Source organism: Bison bison, unplaced genomic scaffold (genome assembly GCF_000754665.1).
Source record: "Bison bison bison isolate TAMUID 2011002044 unplaced genomic scaffold, Bison_UMD1.0 scf7180017864064, whole genome shotgun sequence".
Lineage (NCBI taxonomy): Eukaryota > Metazoa > Chordata > Mammalia > Artiodactyla > Bovidae > Bison > Bison bison.
The window spans coordinates 2,123,851-2,143,769 of record NW_011494636.1 but is presented as its reverse complement, the minus strand read 5'-3'; the positions used below and the strand labels follow the sequence as shown (position 1 = coordinate 2,143,769).

Here is a 19,919-nt window from a genome sequence, read left to right as displayed (position 1 = left end):
AACCCTCCTCCCTCCTCCCTCCCCTACCCTCCCTCTGGGTCGTCCCAGTGCACCAGCCCCAAGCATCCAGTACCGTGCATCAAACCTGGACTGGCGACTCGTTTCATACATGATATTATACATGTTTCAATGCTATTCTCCCAAATCTCCCCACCCTCTCCCTCTCCCACAGAGTCCATAAGACTGATCTATACATCGGTGTCTCTTTTGCTGTCTCGTACACAGGGTTATTGTTACCATCTTTCTAAATTCCATATATATGCGTTAGTATACTGTATTGGTGTTTTTCTTTCTGGCTTACTTCACTCTGTATAATAGGTTCCAGTTTCATCCATCTCATTAGAACAGATTCAAATGTATTCTTTTTAATGGCTGAGTAATACTCCATTGTGTATATGTACCACAGCTTTCTTATCCATTCATCTGCTGATGGGCATCTAGGTTGCTTCCATGTTCTGGCTATTATAAACAGTGCTGTGATGAACATTGGGGTACACGTGTCTCTTTCCCTTCTGGTTTCCTCAGTGTGTATGCCCAGCAGTGGGATTGCTGGGCAGAGGAAGGTAAACTTCCAAACTCATTCTATGAGGCCACCATCACCCTAATACCAAAACCTGACAAAGATCCCACAAAAAAAGAAAACTACAGGCCAATATCACTGATGAACATAGATGCAAAAATCCTTAACAAAATTCTAGCAATCAGAATCCAACAATACATTAAAAAGATCATACACCATGACCAAGTGGGCTTTATCCCAGGGATGCAAGGATTCTTCAATATCCGCAAATCAATCAATGTTATACACCACATTAACAAATTGAAAAACAAAAACCATATGATTATCTCAATAGATGCAGAGAAAGCCTTTGACAAAATTCAACATCCATTTATGATAAGAACTCTCCAGAAAGCAGGAATAGAAGGAACATACCTCAACATAATAAAAGCTATATATGACAAACCCACAGCAAACATTATCCTCAATGGTGAAAAATTGAAAGCATTTCCTCTAAAGTCAGGAACAAGACAAGGGTGCCCACTTACACCATTACTAATTAAAGCATTTTAAAAGTTGAACTTTTTGAGAAAAAAAATAGTTCTCATAAGAATTTTGTATATCTGTTTTGCTTAGCTAAGAATAATGCCATGTTTTTGTCTTTCTACACTTTATCATATAAATATTTTCAGTTTGGTTAAAAGGTGATTGATAAAACAGAAAGGTGGCTATTTTTGAGTCCACTAAGCTTAAGAATAATTTTGTGCTTAGAATATTGCCTCTCTCCTGTTTTCATATTCTTTGGTTATAAATGATAGAAAATATTGTGATAATAAGATCCACATTTCATTAGTGCTAGCTCTTAAGCTCAGTGCAAAAGAAAATAGAAGACTTAAAAGCATCAGCTTGGATTTCCTCTTCAAATAAGAGAGTTTCTATTATTTAATTTAATATTAACGCCTACAACCTGTGATCTGCCTAGAAATACAGGACTAATTGCCAGCAACTGTTGCTTCTCTTGTTCAGGCATTTACTAAAGTGAGATATGAAATGTACATGCACCAACACACATGTACACAATTAATAAAATAAATGTCACATGATAGCTTTTGCCTATTTACTACCTTCTAAGGTACGTATTTTTCTTTCAATTTGATTAGTACATTCTCTTCTGTTTCTGAAAATTTTTCAGTTTTAAAGGGCTTTGCTTTACCAAGTCTAATATGAAATTTAGTTCTAAATAACATTCATTCAAATCACAGCTTCTGACTTTTGTATGTGCTTCTAAACCTATGGCACATATATATACACATACATACGTTGTATGAACACTATGAATCTCAAAATCTATTCATTTATGACCCTATAAATGGCTTAGTGGTAAAGAACCCATCTGCCAATGCAGGAGACACAGGAAATGCGGGTTCAATCTCTGGGTCAGGAAGATCCCCTGAAGAAGGAAATGGCAACCCACTCCAGTATTCTTGCCTAGGAAGTCCATGGACAGATGACTTAGCGACTAAACAACAACAAAATTACTGATGCTGGATTCTAGACCAGACTTACAGAAGGCACTATGGATGTGAAAATGAATATAATACACTTGCTGCCTTCAAAAAAATTCAGGCAATATTGAAAACAATGGTAAAATTTGAGTAAGGTTTCATTAATAGTGTAGTACCAATATCAATTTCCCATTTTTGAAAATTATGCTATAAATATATAAGATGCTGGAATTAGAGGAAACTGAGTAAAGGACATAGAACTTTCTGTACTATTTTTGCATCCCTTTCTGTGAATCTAAAATTACTCAAAATAAAACATTAAAAAAAGTTTTATTTTGTATTGGAGTGTAGTAAATTAACAATGTTGTGATAGTTTAGGGTAAGTGGCAAAGGGATTCAGCCATACATATACATGTATCCATTCTCCCCCAAACTCCCCTCCCATCCAGGCTACCACATAACATTGAGAAGAGTTCCATGTGCTATACAGTAGGTCCTTCTTAGTTATCCATTTAAAATATAGCAGTATATATATGTCCATCCAAACTCCCTAAATATCCCTTCCCCCCATTCTTCCCCTCAATGTCGAATTGTTTTATCCATCAATTATCAACCAATACAACTTCAGAACAATATTCAATGAAGAAATCTTACTTGCCTGGGTAAGTATTTTCAGGTTTATTAACATGAGAAACTGAGATGTGGGAAGAATGGATATAAGATCTTATTATCATTTATGACTCTCTGAACAAGCTAAGTAAGTTCTCTAAGGCTTCATTTTCTCATGTATAAAATGCATATAATGATATTTATAATTACTCTTTCACAATATTTGTAGGATTGGGTTGGGGCAAAAGGGGTAATTTACTAAACAAGCTAGCATATACAAAGCACCATACATGGGCAGACAACAAATATTGGACTTCAGATGTCTATAAACACCCCTGATACTTAGCGATGTATATTTTCCACTCCTTATGTCCCTTTTCCATGTGAAAGCAGCACCATTAGCTGAATTCTCTTGCCTCTCTCTGTTCCCCAATTAACTCCACTCTGGGGATCTAGGCTGACTTAGGTAGAGGATTGGTAAAGAGAAATTGGCCTATTGGGCCCATCGCTTTCCTGTGGGGAAGCCCCTATCCAAATCTGCTGATTTAGAGAGGCCCACCCCAGTGGGTGACTAGTCAGTTAGGTACTAGGTTTTAGGATTAAGTCTCCCGTGTTCACAAATACTCTTCAATATAATAGCTTTGTCAGCAATCAAGGTGCTACTGTGATCTCTAACTGCTTTACTTTCTGGTTGTGAGTTTCAATGGGTTCTGAATTCAGATAGGAAAGGAAGTCTTTTTTCTAAGATCAGACCCCCCAAACACACCAACATATTCAATTCTTCACATGTAGTAAATATATTTCATCCAATTACAGAATCATGAAAAAGATCCACTTTTATGACTTTTATTTTGTTGTTGTTTGTCCTTCATTCATCTGACACAATGTTCAGAAGTGACAAATAAGCTGCTTTGCTTTACCTAATATCAGCCTGTAAACCTTTGTATGATTAGCTTACTAGTTTAAACCCGGCCACCTATGATGGACATGGAAACCTCTCTGACTCTCACTTTAATCAATTCAGCTCCCCAGCATGTGACAATCATCACCTCTGATCTTGGGTGTGGAATTAAGGTCTGCTTCTCAGTCTGTTGAATTTCAAAGGACCAAGGTTATGAATGTGGGAATTAAGAGTAACCTATGTGGTTGTATTTTAAAATCTTCCATTTTTTGAGCCATAATTTCCACAGGAGGAAAAAGTTTAAAAATCCATGTAAAAACAGGATTTGTATTCCAGATTGAAAATGTGATGACCAAAATGAATTCATCTGTTTTTATCTTAATTCAGATATGATCTATGCATGAACTTTATCATGAAATAGAAAGAGCAAACAAAGATAAATTCAATCTAGTTTTTAAAAGCTAAGATCAGTCACAAAGGCCACATATAATAAAAAATCATTCTAAACTCATTTAAGCATTCACTCAGAGTCTATTTTTAAAATAAGTAGGTTTTAACATGCTTGATCACCAGCATTCTCATTATAAGATTAGAAAATAAGAGCAGACAAACTAAAGAGCAAGCTAGATAGGAAGAGACTAAAAAAGTAACTTTAATAAATGATAAAATCCTTTGAGATGATTTAATTTAAGGCCTCAGATGTCATACCTTTAATTTAAAGACTCAGATGTCCTACCTTTCAAATAAGACATGTATATATGCATCTATATATCTACCTATCTATCTGTATTTCCCAAAGAAAAGCAATGCCAAAGAATGTTCCAACTACCAAGCAATTGCACTCATCTCATGCTCTAGCAAAGTAATGCTCAAAATTCTCCAAGCCAGGCTTCAACAGTATGTGAACCAAGAACTTACAGATGCTCAAGCTGAATTTAGAAAAGGCAGAGGAACCAGAGATCAAATTTCAAACATCTGTTGGATCATATAAAAAACAAGAGAATTTCAGAAAAACATCTACTTCTGCTGTATTGACTATGCCAAAGCCTTTGACTGTGTGGATCACAACAAAGTGTGGAAAATTCAAGAGATGGAAATACCAGACCACCTTATCTGCCTCCTGAGAAATCCGTATGCAGGTCAAGAAGCAACAGTTAGAACTGGACATGGAACAATGGACTGGTTCCAAATTGGGAAAAGAGTATGTCAAGGCTGTATATTGTCACCCTGTTTATTTATCTTATATGCAGAGTACATCATATGAAATACTGGGCTAGATGAAAGACAAGCTGGAATCAATATTGCTAGGAGAAATATCAATAACCTCAGATATGCAGATGACACCACCCTTATGGCAAAAAGCGAAGAAGAACTAAAGAGTCTCTTGATGGAAGTGAAAGAGGAGAGTGAAAAAGCTGGCTTAAAACTCAACATTCAAAAAACAAAGATCATAGCATCCCATCTCATCACTTCTTGGCAAACAGATGGGGAAACAATGGAAACAGTAACAGACTTTATATTCAGGGACTCCAAAATCACTGCAGATGGTGACTGCAGCCACAAAATTAAAAGATGCTTGCTCTTTGAAAGAAAAGCTATGACAAACCTAGATAGCATATTTAAAAACCAGAGACATTGCCTTCTCCGACCAACAAAGTTACATATTGTCAAAGCTGTGGTTTTTCCAGTAGTCATGTATGGATATGAGAGTTGGACCATAAAGAAAGCTGAGCACCCAAGAATCGATACTTTTGAACTGTGGTGTTGGAGAAGACTTTTGAGAGTCCCTTGGACTGAAAGGAGATTGAACCAGTCAATCCTACAGGAAATCAGTCCTGAATATTCATTGGGAGGACTGATGCTGAAGCTGAAGCTACAATACTCTGGCCACCCGATGCAAAGAAACGACTCATTGGCAAAGACCCTGATGCTGGGAAAGATTGAAGGCAGGAGGAGAAGGGGACGACAGAGAATGAGATGGTTGGATGGCATCACTGACTCGATGGACATGAGTTTGAGCAAGTGCCAGGAGTTGGTGATAGACAGGGAAGCCAAATGTACTGTTGTCCATGGGGTCACAAAGAGTTGAACATGACTGACCTGCCTCTTGAGAAATCTGTATGCAGGTCAAGAAGCAACAGTTAGAACTAGACATGGAACAACAGACTGGTTCCAAATAGGAAAAGGAGTACGTCAAGGCTGTATATTGTCACCCTGCTTATTTAACTTATATGCAGAGTACATCATGAGAAACACCGGACTGGAAGAAACACAAGCTGGAATCAAGATTGCTGGGAGAAATATCAATAACCTCAGATATGCAGATGACACCACCCTTATGGCAGAAAGGGAAGAGGAACTAAAAAGCCTCTTGATGAAAGTGAAAGTGGAGAGTGAAAAAGTTGGCTTAAAGCTCAACATTCAGAAAATGAAGATCATGGCATCCGGTCCCATCATTTCATGGGAAATAGATGGGGAAACAGTGGAAACAGTGTCAGACTTTATTTTTTTGGGATCCAAAATCACTGCAGATGGTGACTGCAGCCACGAAATTAAAAGACGCTTAGTCCTTGGAAGCAAAGTTATGACCAACCTAGATAGCATATCCTAAAGCAGAGACATTACTTTGCCAACAAAGGTCCGTCTAGTCAAGGCTATGGTTTTTCCTGTGGTCACGTATGGATGTGAGAGTTGGACTGTGAAGAAGGCTGAGCACCGAAGAATTGATGATTTTGAACTGTGGTGTTGGAGAAGACTCTTGAGAGTCCCTTGGACTGCAAGGAGATCCAAGGAGATCCAGTCCATTCTGAAGGAGATCAGCCCTGGGATTTCTTTGGAAGGAATGATGCTGAAGCTGAAACTCCAATACTTTGGCCACCTCATGCGAAGAGTTGACTCATTGGAAAAGACTCTGGTGCTGGGAGGGATTGGGGGCAGGAGGAGAAGGGGACAACAGAGGATGAGATGACTGAGTGGCATCACTGACTCGATGGACGTGAGTCTGAGTGAACTCTGAGAGTTGGTGATGGACAGGGAGGCCTGGCGTGCTGCGATTCATGGGGTCGCAAAGAGTCAGACACAACTGAGTGACTGAACTGAACTGAACTGAACTGAGCAACTGTATTGAACTGAACTGAATCAACAATGGTGCAATATCTGTAAATTAATGTGATACAGTACACTAACAAATTAAAGAATAAAAATTATATGAACATCTCAACAGATACAGAAAGAAGCATTTTACAAAATTAAATATCTATATATGATTTAAAACAAAACTCAACAAAGTGAGTATAACAGAAACAAACCTCACATAATAAAGACCACATATGACAAACCCACATAAGTGGTCACATGTGGTTGTGAGAGCTGGATGGTACAGAAGGCAGAGGGTTGAAGAATTGATGTCTTCAAACTATGGTACTGGAGAAGACTCCTGAGAGTCCTTTGGACAGCAAGGATATCAAAACATGTCGATTTTAAGGGAAATCAACCCTGAATACTCATTAGAAGGACTGATGCTGAAGTTGAAGCTCCAGTATTTTGTTATCTGATGCAAAGAGCTGACTCATTGGAATGTCCCTGATGCTGGGAAAGATTGAGGGCAGAAGGAGAAGAGTGCATCAGAGGATGAGATGGCTGGATGGCATCACCGATGTGATGGACATGAACTTGGGCAAACTTCGGGAGATGGTGAGGGACAGAGAGGCCTGGTGTGCCACATTCCATGGGGTCAGAAAGAGTCAGACAAGAATGGGTGACTGGACAACAACAACAATGACAAACCCACAGCCAACATCATATTCAAGGATGAAAAGAACTTCTTTCCTGTAAGATCAAAACAGGAAAAGGATGCCAACTCTCACTACTTTTATTCACCATAGTATTAGAAGTCCTAGACACAGCAATCAAGAAAAAAGAGGAATTCCAACTGGAAAAGAAGTAAAACTGTTATTTTCAAGTAACAGATTACCCAGAAAATCCTAAAGATGTCACTGAAAAAAAAAATTAGAACTCATCAATGAACTGGGGAAAGATGCAAGATTTAAAATCAATATATAGAAGTCTATTGCATTTCTACCAATTTACAACAAACCATCAGAGACAGAAATTAAGAAAACTATCCCATTTACAATTGCAGCAAAATATAAAACATATAGGGATAAATCTAAGTAGGTAAAAGACCTGAACATGGAAAACTGTAAGATGCTGATGAAGGAAATGAAAACATAAACAGATGGAAAGATATACCACAGTCTTGGATTGGAAGAACAAATACTGCTAAAATACCATACTACCCAAATTAATCTACAGCTTCAATGCAAGCTCTATCAAAATACACACTGTATTTTTCACAGAACTAGAACAAATAATTCTAACATTTGTATGGAAACACAGAAGACCCATAAAAGCCGAAATAAGTTTTAGAAAGAAGAACAAAGCTGAAGGTATCACATTTCCTAATTTCAAACTGTACCACAAAACTACAGGCATCAAAACAGTATGGTGCTGGGACGAAACAAGTCACATAGATCACTAGAACAAAAGAAAGAGCACAGAGACTATACCACAATTATAGGGGAATTAATCTATGGGGAAGGATGCAAGGATATACAGTGAGGAAGAGACAACCTCTTCAACAAGGCCACTGTTGGGAAAACTAGACAGTTACATGCAAAGGAATCAAACTGAACTACTCTCTCACACCAAGCACAAAAATAAACTCAAAATGAATTAAAGATTTAAATGAAAGACCTTAAACCATAATATTTCCAGTATTATCTTTGAGTCAGTGATGCCATCCAACCATCTTGTCCTCTGTAATTGCCTTCTCTTCGTGCTTTCAATCTTTCCCAACATCAGGGTCTTTTCTAATGAGTTGGGTCTTCATATCAGGGAGCCAAAGTATTGAAATAGAGCTTCAGCTTCAGCATCAGTCTTTCCAATGAATATTCAGCACTGATTTCCTTTAGCATTGACTGGTTGGATCTTCTTGCAGTCCAAGGGACTCTCAAGAGTCCTCTCCAACACCACAGTTTAAGAGCATCAGTTCTTCAGTGCTCAGCTTTCTTTATGCTCCAACTCTCCCATCCATACATGACTACTTGAAAAACCAGCAGACCAGCTAGAGCTGTAAATATGAGGTTAATTTCCCTAAGTCTCATCACTACCAAGAAGACTTCAGATACAGAAAACCGTCAAGAGATTTTTAAGACCAGAAAGGAAGGTGCACTGAGAACGAAATTTAAGAGACAAGTGTACTTGCAGCATTGATCAAGTAGAAAACTATGGCAAACTTTCTGAGTTAGGTAGACAAGACAAGATCTGTGTTCACTGCTGCTGCTGCTGCTGCTGCTGCGTCGCTTCAGTCGTGTCCCACTCTGTGCTCACTATGTGTTGTGTTTTTTCCCAGCCTGGAAGCACCAGGCAGTTCTTTGCCCATCTATATGCCTGGAGACCTAGAATCTGAACATTCTTGTCAGGGCTCAGGAGTCAGAGATGTGAGATCCTTTTTAAGGACTATAAAAAAAAGTTTATCCAGTGGTTTCATTGATACATAGGTTCTCCTAGGTTGGACTATTCGTTCCTTCACAAAACTGCAAAAGACAATGGCAGAGGAAGTAATATTCTGCCCAGGCTCCTTTCCCATCAGGGATTCCGTAAGAAAATTAAGCCCTTCAAAATATGCTATTAGTGATTATTTTCTGAATTCTCTCAAAGTTGGTAGTGGGGCAGTGGCATTCTGATAGTATAGCAGTTAACTTTTTACATAAAATGGAACCCTCAGGCAATTAGGGTTTAATATTCTTAGAAAATCCTGGTTGAGAGTTCTGTTCCAGACGAGACCTGTCAGTGCATGGCGTGTTATTTGTGGAGTCACGAGCACTAGCTATGTTCTGTTTCTGCAGAGAAAAAAATGAGGGCTTTAGATTAAGTGTGGGTAGAAGGGCTACAGGAATGATTTCACTATTGTTGTTACAAGAATGACCAAAACAATGTCTTATGATCACCACCACCAGATATATGATTACTGTCTAGCCTAGGTTAATCCAGCCTGCTTAGCATAAGAATGAATACTCTGTCTGTGGCTCCCATTTTGAAAAAAAAATTAAGGATTATAACCGGAAGGTAAATCAAAAGCACTTTAAATGGACAAAAGCATACTCATGCTAATGATGAAGGTTTACCTACTTCAGAGGCACACTCTAAAAATAAAAATATGATGATTTGGCTATCTGCTTTATATTTCATGTTTTCAAAGTTTTAAATTGGTTTTTGCTGCTGCTGATGTTGATCTTCTCTACATGAATTCCTTGGTTTACTTATTTCATAAAATGATTTTTAAAGTTCAGTTTCTTAGAATTCTTCTCAGATCAATAAGTAAATTGTAGAAATCAAAGGGGGAAAAAATTCCTCTTTTATCTGTCGTAGTGCTACCAATTCAGGCATTACAAGGCAAAAATGGGTTTTATTTTTTCAAAAGCATTTGAACAGACATATTAATGTTTCCAACCTACTGAACAGTTAGCTATAAATAAGGGAAAATTCCACTTGACTTTTCTGATTCACCCTTTACATGTAGAAGGTTGGAGATGGGGATTTGGCAAAAATCACTTCTTAATAACTGATATGTCTACCAAAATAAGCTCTCTACACCGAGTTTAGTGCAGCTCTTCACTCACTCAACTCTACTCTTAAAAGAGAAACTAGGATACACAATAATCAAGCTAATACAAAATTCCTATACAAATTAGGTCCAAAACTAGACATGAAATATGTAACTTCTCATCCAATAAACATTTCTTTTATATCACCCATACTTTGATTTTTTCCCCCTTGAAAACAAAATTCTCATGCCAAGGAATTCAGAACTCCTAGCTGCTTTCTTCCGACAACAATACACAATAATTTCATGATAAAAAAAAATAGTTTGCCTTACTTCCTCCTAGAACATCTGTGTCTATTATTTTATAGTTAAAGCATGGATGTCAGGTATAATTTCATGTAAATGTGGAATTTCAAAAACAAAGCAAATAAACAAACATAATAAATCAGAAGCAGAATTATAGATACAGAGAACATACAGGTGGAGGAGAGTAGAGGGAAAAAGAAATAGGTGAGGAAATTAAGAGGTACAAACATCTAGTTGCAAAATAAATGAGTCAGGAGTATGAAATGTACAGTGTGGGACACACAGTCAATAACTATATAATATTTTTGCACAGTGACATGTAACTAGATTTTTATGGTGATTATTTTGAAATATAAAGTCATATCGAATCACTATGGTGTGTATCATAAATTAACAGTATTCCAGGGTAATTTTACATCCTGGGAAATAGATGGGGAAACAGTGGAAACAGCGTCAGACTTTATTTTTCTGGGCTCCAAAATCACTGCAGATGGTGACTGCAGCCATGAAATTAAAAGACGTTTACTCCTTGGAAGGAAAGTTATGACCAACCTAGATAGCATATTCAAAAGCAGAGACATCACTTTGCCAACAAAGGTCCGTCTAGTCAAGGCTATGGTTTTTCCTGTGGTCATGTTGAATGTTAGAGTTGGACTGTGAAGAAGGCTGAGTGCCGAAGAATTGATGCTTTTGAACTGTGGTGTTGGAGAAGACTCATGAGAGTCCCTTGGACTGCAAGGAGATCCAACCAGTCCATTCTGAAGGAGATCAGTCCTGGGATTTCTTTGGAAGGAATGATGCTAAAGCCGAAACTCCAGTACTTTGGCCACCTCATGTGAAGACTTGGCTCATTGGAAAAGATTCTAATGCTGGGAGGGATTGGGGGCAGGAGGAGAAGAGGACGACAGAGGATGAGATGGCTGGATGGCATCACTGACTTGATGGACATGAGTCTGAGTGAACTCCGGGAGTTGGTGATGGACAGGGAGGCCTGGCGTGCTGCGATTCATGGGGTCGCAAAGAGTCGGACACGACTGAGCAACTGAACTGAACTGAATTGAAGAGCTCTCATCAAAAGGAAAAGTTTTTGCTTTGTCTTTAATTTTGTACCTATGAGATAGATGCTTACTAAACTGATTATGTTAATCATTTCATGATGTACTTATGTATGTAAAAAATTAGGCTGTAGGAGATCAACCAAGGTGGCAGAGTAAGAGAAAATATTGAGATCACCTATCCCCCAAAAGACATCCAAAACGCAACTCTAGGAGGAGTCAAGGAGGCAGCATAAGAGGATGTGGAATTCACTGCTTCTCACAAGTACATCAACAACACATCACAAATGGAACAATTCTCTCAGAGCTCCTTTTGAACATTCGTGGAAGGAAGACTTCAAATACCTAAAAGGATGAGAAAAATCTCCTTGCAACTGGGTAGGACAAAAGAAGGGGGAAAAAAGAAAAGAGGAATCAAAAAAGGAACCAGAAATCATAGCGGGAAGCTAAAGGTGAGGAGAGCTGAAGGGGAGGAAAGTTCCCCACACTCAGAAAGAGAATAAAGGGTTTGTCTTTCTCCAAGATATTTTTTAATTTACTTAAGCTCCATAATCACTGCAGATGGCGACTGCAGCCATGAAATTAAAAGATGCTTGCTCCTTGGAAGGAAAGCTATGACAAACAATGTATTAAAAAGCAGGGACATCACTTTGCTGACAAAGGTCCATATAGACAAAGCTATGGTTTTTCCAGTAGTCTGTACAGATGTTAGAGCTGGACCATAAAGAAGGCTGAGCATGGAGGAATTGATGCTTTCGAACTGTGGTGCTGGAGAAGACTCTTGAGAGTCCATTGGATCTCTACAAGGAGATCAAACCATTCAACTTTAAAGGAAATGAACCCTGAATATTCACTGGAAGGGACTGATGCTAAAACTGAAATTCCATTACTTTTGGCCATCTGATGCAAAGAGCTGACTCATTGGAAAAGACACTGATGCTGGGAAAGATTGAAGGCAAAAGGAGAAGGGGGCAGCAGAGGATGAGATGGTTGACAGCATCACTGATTGAAAGGACATGAATCCGAGCAAACTCCAGGAGATATTGAAGGACAGAGGAGCCTGGATTGCTGCAGTCCATGGGGTCACAAATAGTCAGACATGAGTTAGTGACTAAACACAACAACAAAAACAAAGATATTAGGTGGAAAATGTTTCTTGGTATCTTAAATATTTGAGGCATGGTCTTGCCATTTTGCTTCATGAACCGCAATCTAGATGTCAGGTGGAACGCTATGTCCTTGGAGTTTAATGTAGAATTTTTTTGACCTTCCAATGAATGACATGAGGAAGTTTTATGCTGTTCTGGGATATCGGCTAATCTCTTCCTGGCTCAGATTTACACAGACAGAGGGTCATTATTCTATGTCTGCATATAGTGAGCTCAAGATCAATTACATAGCTCTACATAAGAATGCTGCTGCTGCTGCTGCTGCTAAGTCACTTCAGTCGTGTCCGACTCTGTGCAACCCCATAGACGGCAGCCCACCAGGCTCCCCCGTCCCTGGGATTCTCCAGGCAAGAGTACTGGAGTGGGGTGCCATCGCCTTCTCCGACATAAGAATGCTACTCACATCAATTCAAGGTTTTCCTGAATTCACTCAGTATTTGAGAAGATAACATGGAGAAGGCTGTTCTAGGTCTCTGTCCCTCCTTCTCCCTCATCCAAATACTTCTGATGCATGTATGCATGTGCATATGTGTGTGTGCACGCACACACACACACTGACTTCATCCTTCCTTTCTTCTGCAGAAAAGTCATGTGTTTCTCCTTGGCTCTTGTGAACATCAGCTTCTTCCCCCACACTCAGCCTTCAGCTTCTATTCCAAGCATGCATTCTCAACCAAGTCAATTCTCTACTTAAGAAAAGTTTTCATGCCAGCTGCAAAAAGAATAAAGCAATCATCCTATTTTTCAAAACCAATTTAAACACACAGTAGGTGTTTAGAATATAATAAATACATACATATTTACTGCTCTGAGTATAGAAGGTTCTCTGCACTGTGAGCTGGCATAGAAACAGCCTAGGTTGACAGAGAGTTTTACACACACACACACCCCATTTAATTTATAAAGGGAAAGACATATATTAATTCCCCTTAACTACATAGATCTCAGTTCCTCTTTGGAACATGAACTTCAGACATTTTCTCACAGTTGCTGTCTAACAAAGGAAAAATGCTCTTATTTTCAATGTGCAGAGAGAGAGAAGAGGAGACATAAGTGGGGTAAATGACTCCAAAACTGGCCTTCAGGCAGCAAAGGGCAGAACAACAGCTAGAACCTGGAGTTTTGAAAACCCAAGTCAAGGGCCAGGAGACAATGTCGTCTCACCAAGAAAAAAGTTTTCAAATTTTGTGCTTTCTCTCAAAATTGGTAAAATCTGAGGTTTCAACCATTTGTACTCATTGGGGTAGTATGTATAGCAGGAGGTTCAAACTAGGCTCTAGAGCAAAACTGTTTGGATAAAAATCACAGATCTGCTATTGTAGTTTCCTATCTTGAGAAACTTAGTCAACATCTTATCGCCTCAATCTCAGCATCTTAAAAATAGAAATGATAAATAATAGTATCCACCTCACAGAGCTATTGTGAGGATTAAATGAGTTTACACCCTCCTACCCCCAGCTCCCCATACACCTACCACAGAGCTTAGGAAAGTGCCTGGTACAAAAAAACAGCACATAACTGTTGGCTAAAATTATGCCTTCTTTTCAAATTGCTCATTCTTTTTTAGCAACCCTGAGTCGATTTTTTTTTCTCTTGGTGACAGCATTGTCTAACTACGGAAACCAACCTTGCAGAATTCTAAGCATATGATTAAATCCAACATATTGCCATTCTATTGTTCACTTCCCTCCTTTCTTTTCCCTTATCACTTCCCTTTCTTCCTTCCATTCTTATTTCCTTTCTTCCTTCTTTCCTCCTCTCCAGAAATATTTCCTGAGTGCCTACTAAGTGTACCACACATGTGTGCTAAGTCCGACTTCAGCCATCTCCGACTCTTTGAAACCCTATGGACTGTAGCCTGCCAGGCTCCTTTGTCCATGGGATTCTCCTCGCAAGAGTACTGGAGTGGGTTGCCATGCCCTCCTCCATGGGATCTTCCCAACTCAAAGATCGAACCCACACTTTTAAGTCTCTTGCATTGGGAGGCGAGTTCTTTACCACTGATGCCACTGGGAAGCTCCATGTGCATTATGGTACAGTATTAAACTAGGTAGAGTAGTAAAGATCAAATAGCCATTTAAAAATAATTTCCATACTATTTTATCAATTAAATTTAAAATAGAAGTAAATACTTGAACAAGGTAGACTGCCAACTGTGGTACTAACATGTATCTAGATATATACATCTGCATGTAAAAACATAGTTTTAGAGACTTTTCTCTGCAAAAATTTAACATATTTCATAAATATATAAGGATAAACAAATTTGTAGCTTCAAATAGAAATATAGAGAGATATGTTACTAAAAGGTCAGAAATGATTTCACTATATCAAAAAATTCAAATTATAAAACACAAATATTTATGTAAGTATATATGAATGTTCTACAACTCTACAAAATATTTAAAAATTATTTCACAAAGCAATTGCTCAAAAACTGACTACTTAAATGTTATTTGAACATACAGAATAATAATAAGAAGAAGGATAAAGCAGCTCATCAGAGAAGTAGGTAGGGAACTCTACAAAAGGGGTGGGAACTCTATTAAGATTTTTCAGTTTTGGATACAGCTCACATTTTCATCCTCTATCCTATATGCTGTCTTAAGCCCAGAAAGAAGGCAAATTAAATAATGCTTAAACAACTAAATGATTGTATTGATGTTCATACCAAGAAATAGTGACAGAAGGACAGCTTCTATTTATGTGCCAATTAACACTGCAGAGAAGGGGGAAACTTAACTTTATCAAAATTATACTTTTCTAACACTTTGAATATGTGGATCACAATAAACTGTGGAAAATTCTGAAAGAGATGGGAATACCAGACCACCTGACCTGCCTCTTGAGAAACCTATATGCAGGTCAGGAAGCAACAGTTAGAACTGGACATGGAACAACAGACTGGTTCTAAATAGGAAAAGGAGTATGTCAAGGCTGTATATTGTCACCCTGCTTATTTAACTTATACACAGAGTACATCATGAGAAATGCTGGGCTGGAAGAAACACAAGCTGGAATCAACGATTGCCGGGAGAAATATCAATAACCTCAGATATGCAGATGACACCACCCTTATGGCAGAAAGGGAAGAGGAACTAAAAAGCCTCTTGATGAAAGTAAAAGAGGAGAGTGAAAAAGTTGGCTTAAAGCTCAATATTCAGAAAACGAAGATCATGGCATCCAGTCCCATCACTTCATGGGAAATAGATGGGGAAACAGTGGAAACAGTGTCAGACTTTATTTTTAGGGGCTCCAAAATCACTGCAGATGGTGATTGCAGCCATGAAATTAAAAGACACTTACTCCTTGGAAGGAAAGTTATGACCAACCTAGACAGCATATTAAAAAGCAGAGACATTACTTTGCCAACAAAGGTCCGTCTAGTCAAGGCTATGGTTTTTCCAGTGGTCATGTATGGATGTGAGAGTTGGACTGTGAAGAAAGCTGAGCGCCAAAGAATTGATGGTGTTGGAGAAGACTCTTGAGAGTCCCTTGGACTGTAAGGAGATCCAACCAGTCCATCCTAAAGGAAATCAGTTTTGGATGTTTATTGGAAGGACTGATGCTAAAGCTGAAACTCCAATACTTTGGCCACCTCATGCGAAGAGTTGACTCATTGGAAAAGACTCTGATGCTGGGAGGGATTGGGGGCAGAAGGAGAAGGGGATGACAGAGGATGAGATGGCTGGATGGCATCACCGACTCGATGGAAATGAGTTTGGGTGAACTCCGGGAGTTGGTGATGGACAGGGAGGCCTGACGTGCTGGGATTCATGGGGTTGCAAAGAGTCGGACAGGACTGAGCGACTGAACTAAACTGAACTAACACTTTGAAAAAGAACTTTCAAAACAGAAGTTGAAAAAAGAGCTGAGTTTTTCACCCTCAGTCTCAACACTGAAATCAACCATAAGATTTATTTGCAAAATGCCATAAATAACTTCTGTGTTCAAGTGCACTTGGCTACTGGCCACCAGAAACAAACAGGCAAAAAAAAAAAAAAAAAACTGAACAAAAATTCTTTAAGCAGTAAAATAACAGATTATTTTTGTCTGTTTTAAAATCTCACAAAATGAGAGGCCCTGAGATAGAGTGGCTTGAGATCTGGTTACATCTTTGTGACCTTCATAATCATAAGGTGGCATCACATTTCATATTCCATCTTGAAATACAAACAAAACGGACCTAGCACTTACTTGTGCTTCCTTCAAATAGCAAAGAAATGTTCCCAGCAGCCCTATAAAGGAGATCTCTTTAGGTCAAATTAGCCAGAATTTGGTTACATGTATTTGATTAGCCCATCACTGGCAAGGAGAATGGAATATACATAATCAGCCACCCAGAAAGCAGTGGTCCTCAAACTTGAGTATGCACTGGAGTTATCTGGAGAGCTTATTAAAATGCAGATTCATGAGTCTGCATTTCCAAAAAGCTCCTAGGTGATGCTGATCCTTTTAAGCATGCTTTGTATTGCTCTAAAGCATGAGTGAGTATGAATGCCTACATAAAATTGGGTGTGTGAGCAGGGGTCAGGGGAATAACTCTTAGGTAATCAACCAAAGTTCATCTCAGATATCTTATATTATTAAAACTGCTTTTCATCCATTACTTTTATATCAAATTAATGACATAACTGAGTACCTTCAAGGTATTTTAGAATCACAAGCTTTTGATGTATATAACTACTGATCTATCTCTCTGAATCTAGGGCAAGACTATAACTCAGAAAGTTGCTATCACTGCTCAGTGAACAGAGTCTTCAAATCATCAGTGTTACTACATGACAGTGAAAGTTTCCCAGTTGCGTCCAACTCTTTGCGGCCCCATGGGTGTCCAACTCTTTGCAACCCCATGGACACAAAGTCCACAGAGTCCATGGAATTCTCCAGGCCAGAATACTGGAGTGGGTAGCCTTTCCCTTCTCCAGGGATCTTCCCAACCCAGGGACCAAACCCAGGTCTCCCACATTGCAGGTGGATTCTGTATCAGCTGAGCCATCAGGAAAGCCCAAGAATATTGGAGTGGGTACCCTATCGCTTCTCCAGTGGATCTTCCCAACCCAGGAATCAAACCGGGGTCTCCTGCATTGCAGGTGGGTTCTTTACCAACTGAGTGATCAGGGTTACTATAGATGGAGCTATTACTTCTATTTAGAATGAGCATTATTTGGCTGACTTTAAAAATGAGAAGAAAAAGAGGCTGAGGTTACAATTTTTTCTAGCCCAGCAAGCATTCACTTAGTAACCACTTTTGAGTAAAAAAATTCAAAACAATGCACTTCACCAGATGCTCCTTTAATTTTCCAGGGATTAATTTGAGAGTTAATTACACATTTTAAGTGATTAACAACAACAAAGAAAAAAAGCACTAAGCTCTCTACTGATGCTTTGAATTGTACTATGGACCATTGTTCATTCTCATTTTCAAGAACCAGAATCATTTTGACTCACAAAAAAGTCCTGGAATGAATCTCCCTTCTACTTGGCAACATTTACTTGTTGTAATGAGCAAGTAATTACTTCTATAAATTCTGTAGGAAGCTTTCAATTATTCATGTCTATTAATAAGAAAGGAGACAATAAGAAAAAGGCAAAGATAAAATCAGTAATGAATTCATGCCAAAAAATACATATTTCTTAGCCAGTAACTCTAAAATCTTTTTCCTAACGATATAGAATTGCTAACAACAAACAGCAGTAAACATTCTCTGTTAAACCACCAAACATCCTAAATTTGCAAGCCACTTAACAATCTTGAACACCATTTCCTTACCTGAATGAACCATGAAGGGTTTGGATTGAATTTTTTTGTTTTTTAATATTCCTTTCAAATACAATCTAAAGATGACAACTCCTTCCCCGGCACTTGGAGATAGGTGTTAATAGCAATTAAATATGAAATAATAGGAAAAAAGATTTTTAATTACAAAGTAAAAGAAAACAGGAGGCCAGGATGATTCTGATCTGAAAGGAGAGCTGGTTGTAACATGATAGTCCAGTTCAGTTCAGTCGCTCACTCGTGTCCGACTCTTTGCAACCCCATGAACCGCAGCACGCCAGGCCTCCCTGTCCATCACCAACTCCCGGAGTCCACCCAAACCCATGTCCATTGAGTCAGTGATGCCATCCAACCTCTCATCCTCTGTCATCCCCTTCTCCTGCTCTTAATCTTTCCCAGAATCAGGGTCTTTTCAAATGAGTCAGCTCTTCGCATCAGGTGGCCAAAGTATTGGAGTTTCAGCTTTAGCATCAGTCCTTCCAGTGAACACCCAGGACCGATCTTCTTTAGGATGGACTGGTTGGATCTCCTTACAGTCCAAGGGACTCTCAAGAGTCTTCTCCAACACCACAGTTCAAAAGCATCAGTTCTTCAGTGCTTAGCTTTCTTTATAGTCCAACTTTCACATCCATACATGACCACTGGAAAAACCACAGCCTTGACTAGATGGACCTTTGTTGACAAAGTAATGTCTCTGCTTTTTAAGATGATGTCTAGGTTGGTCATAACTTTCCTTCCAAGAAGTAACTGTCTTTTAATTTCATGGCTAACATGATAGAGATGGCGACAATTTAAGAAGGAATATTAACTGAATTAATGCCAGTTTGAAGAATGATGTGTCCACACCAATAACAAGATCCACTTTTTTTAAGAAAAATTAAGCAAAATACGTGTTTCTCCTATAGACTTTCCTCTCTGTATCTTAAAAACACCCTTCCAGAGTCACTCATGAGTCATACTCATCCTTGAATTAAACTAAACACTCAGCACATGTGAAAGAAACAAAATGTTTATTTGGAAAAGTAAAGGAATTTGGATCTCTGCTCACTCACTTGAATCTAACCACCAAAATAAAGATGATATTTCACTCTTTCTAGAACAACAGTTCTCAAACTTGAACCTGTGTCAGAATCAACTGGTAGGCTTATAAAAAGAGATGCTGGGTCCGACCCCCAGAGTTTCCAAGTCAGTAGATCTGAAGTAGGGCCTGAAAATTTGCATTTTTAACATTTTTCCAGGATACGCTGGTTGACATTGTTGGTATCGGGTCCACACTTAGGGATTATTGTTCTAGAAGACGGGTAATGGTTGGTAAGTATGAAGTAGAGACTGTCTCTTTAGACATACATGTGGGAACTGGGCACAGAGCAGGAAAATATTTCAAAAGAAAAAGGACACCTAAACGGTTAAGGATATACCATGTATCTCTCATAACATCACAGCTCTCATTTTTCTACTTATTTATGATTCCAATTCTGAGCAGTACAAA

General features: G+C 38.7%; 1 protein-coding gene across 1 annotated transcript in view; it reads right to left on the bottom strand.

The window, feature by feature from the left end:
* Positions 1-19,919, bottom strand: part of RGS7 (regulator of G-protein signaling 7) — a 489,491-nt gene that overhangs the window by 209,991 nt on the left and 259,581 nt on the right. The gene's annotated exons all lie outside the window — the stretch shown is intronic.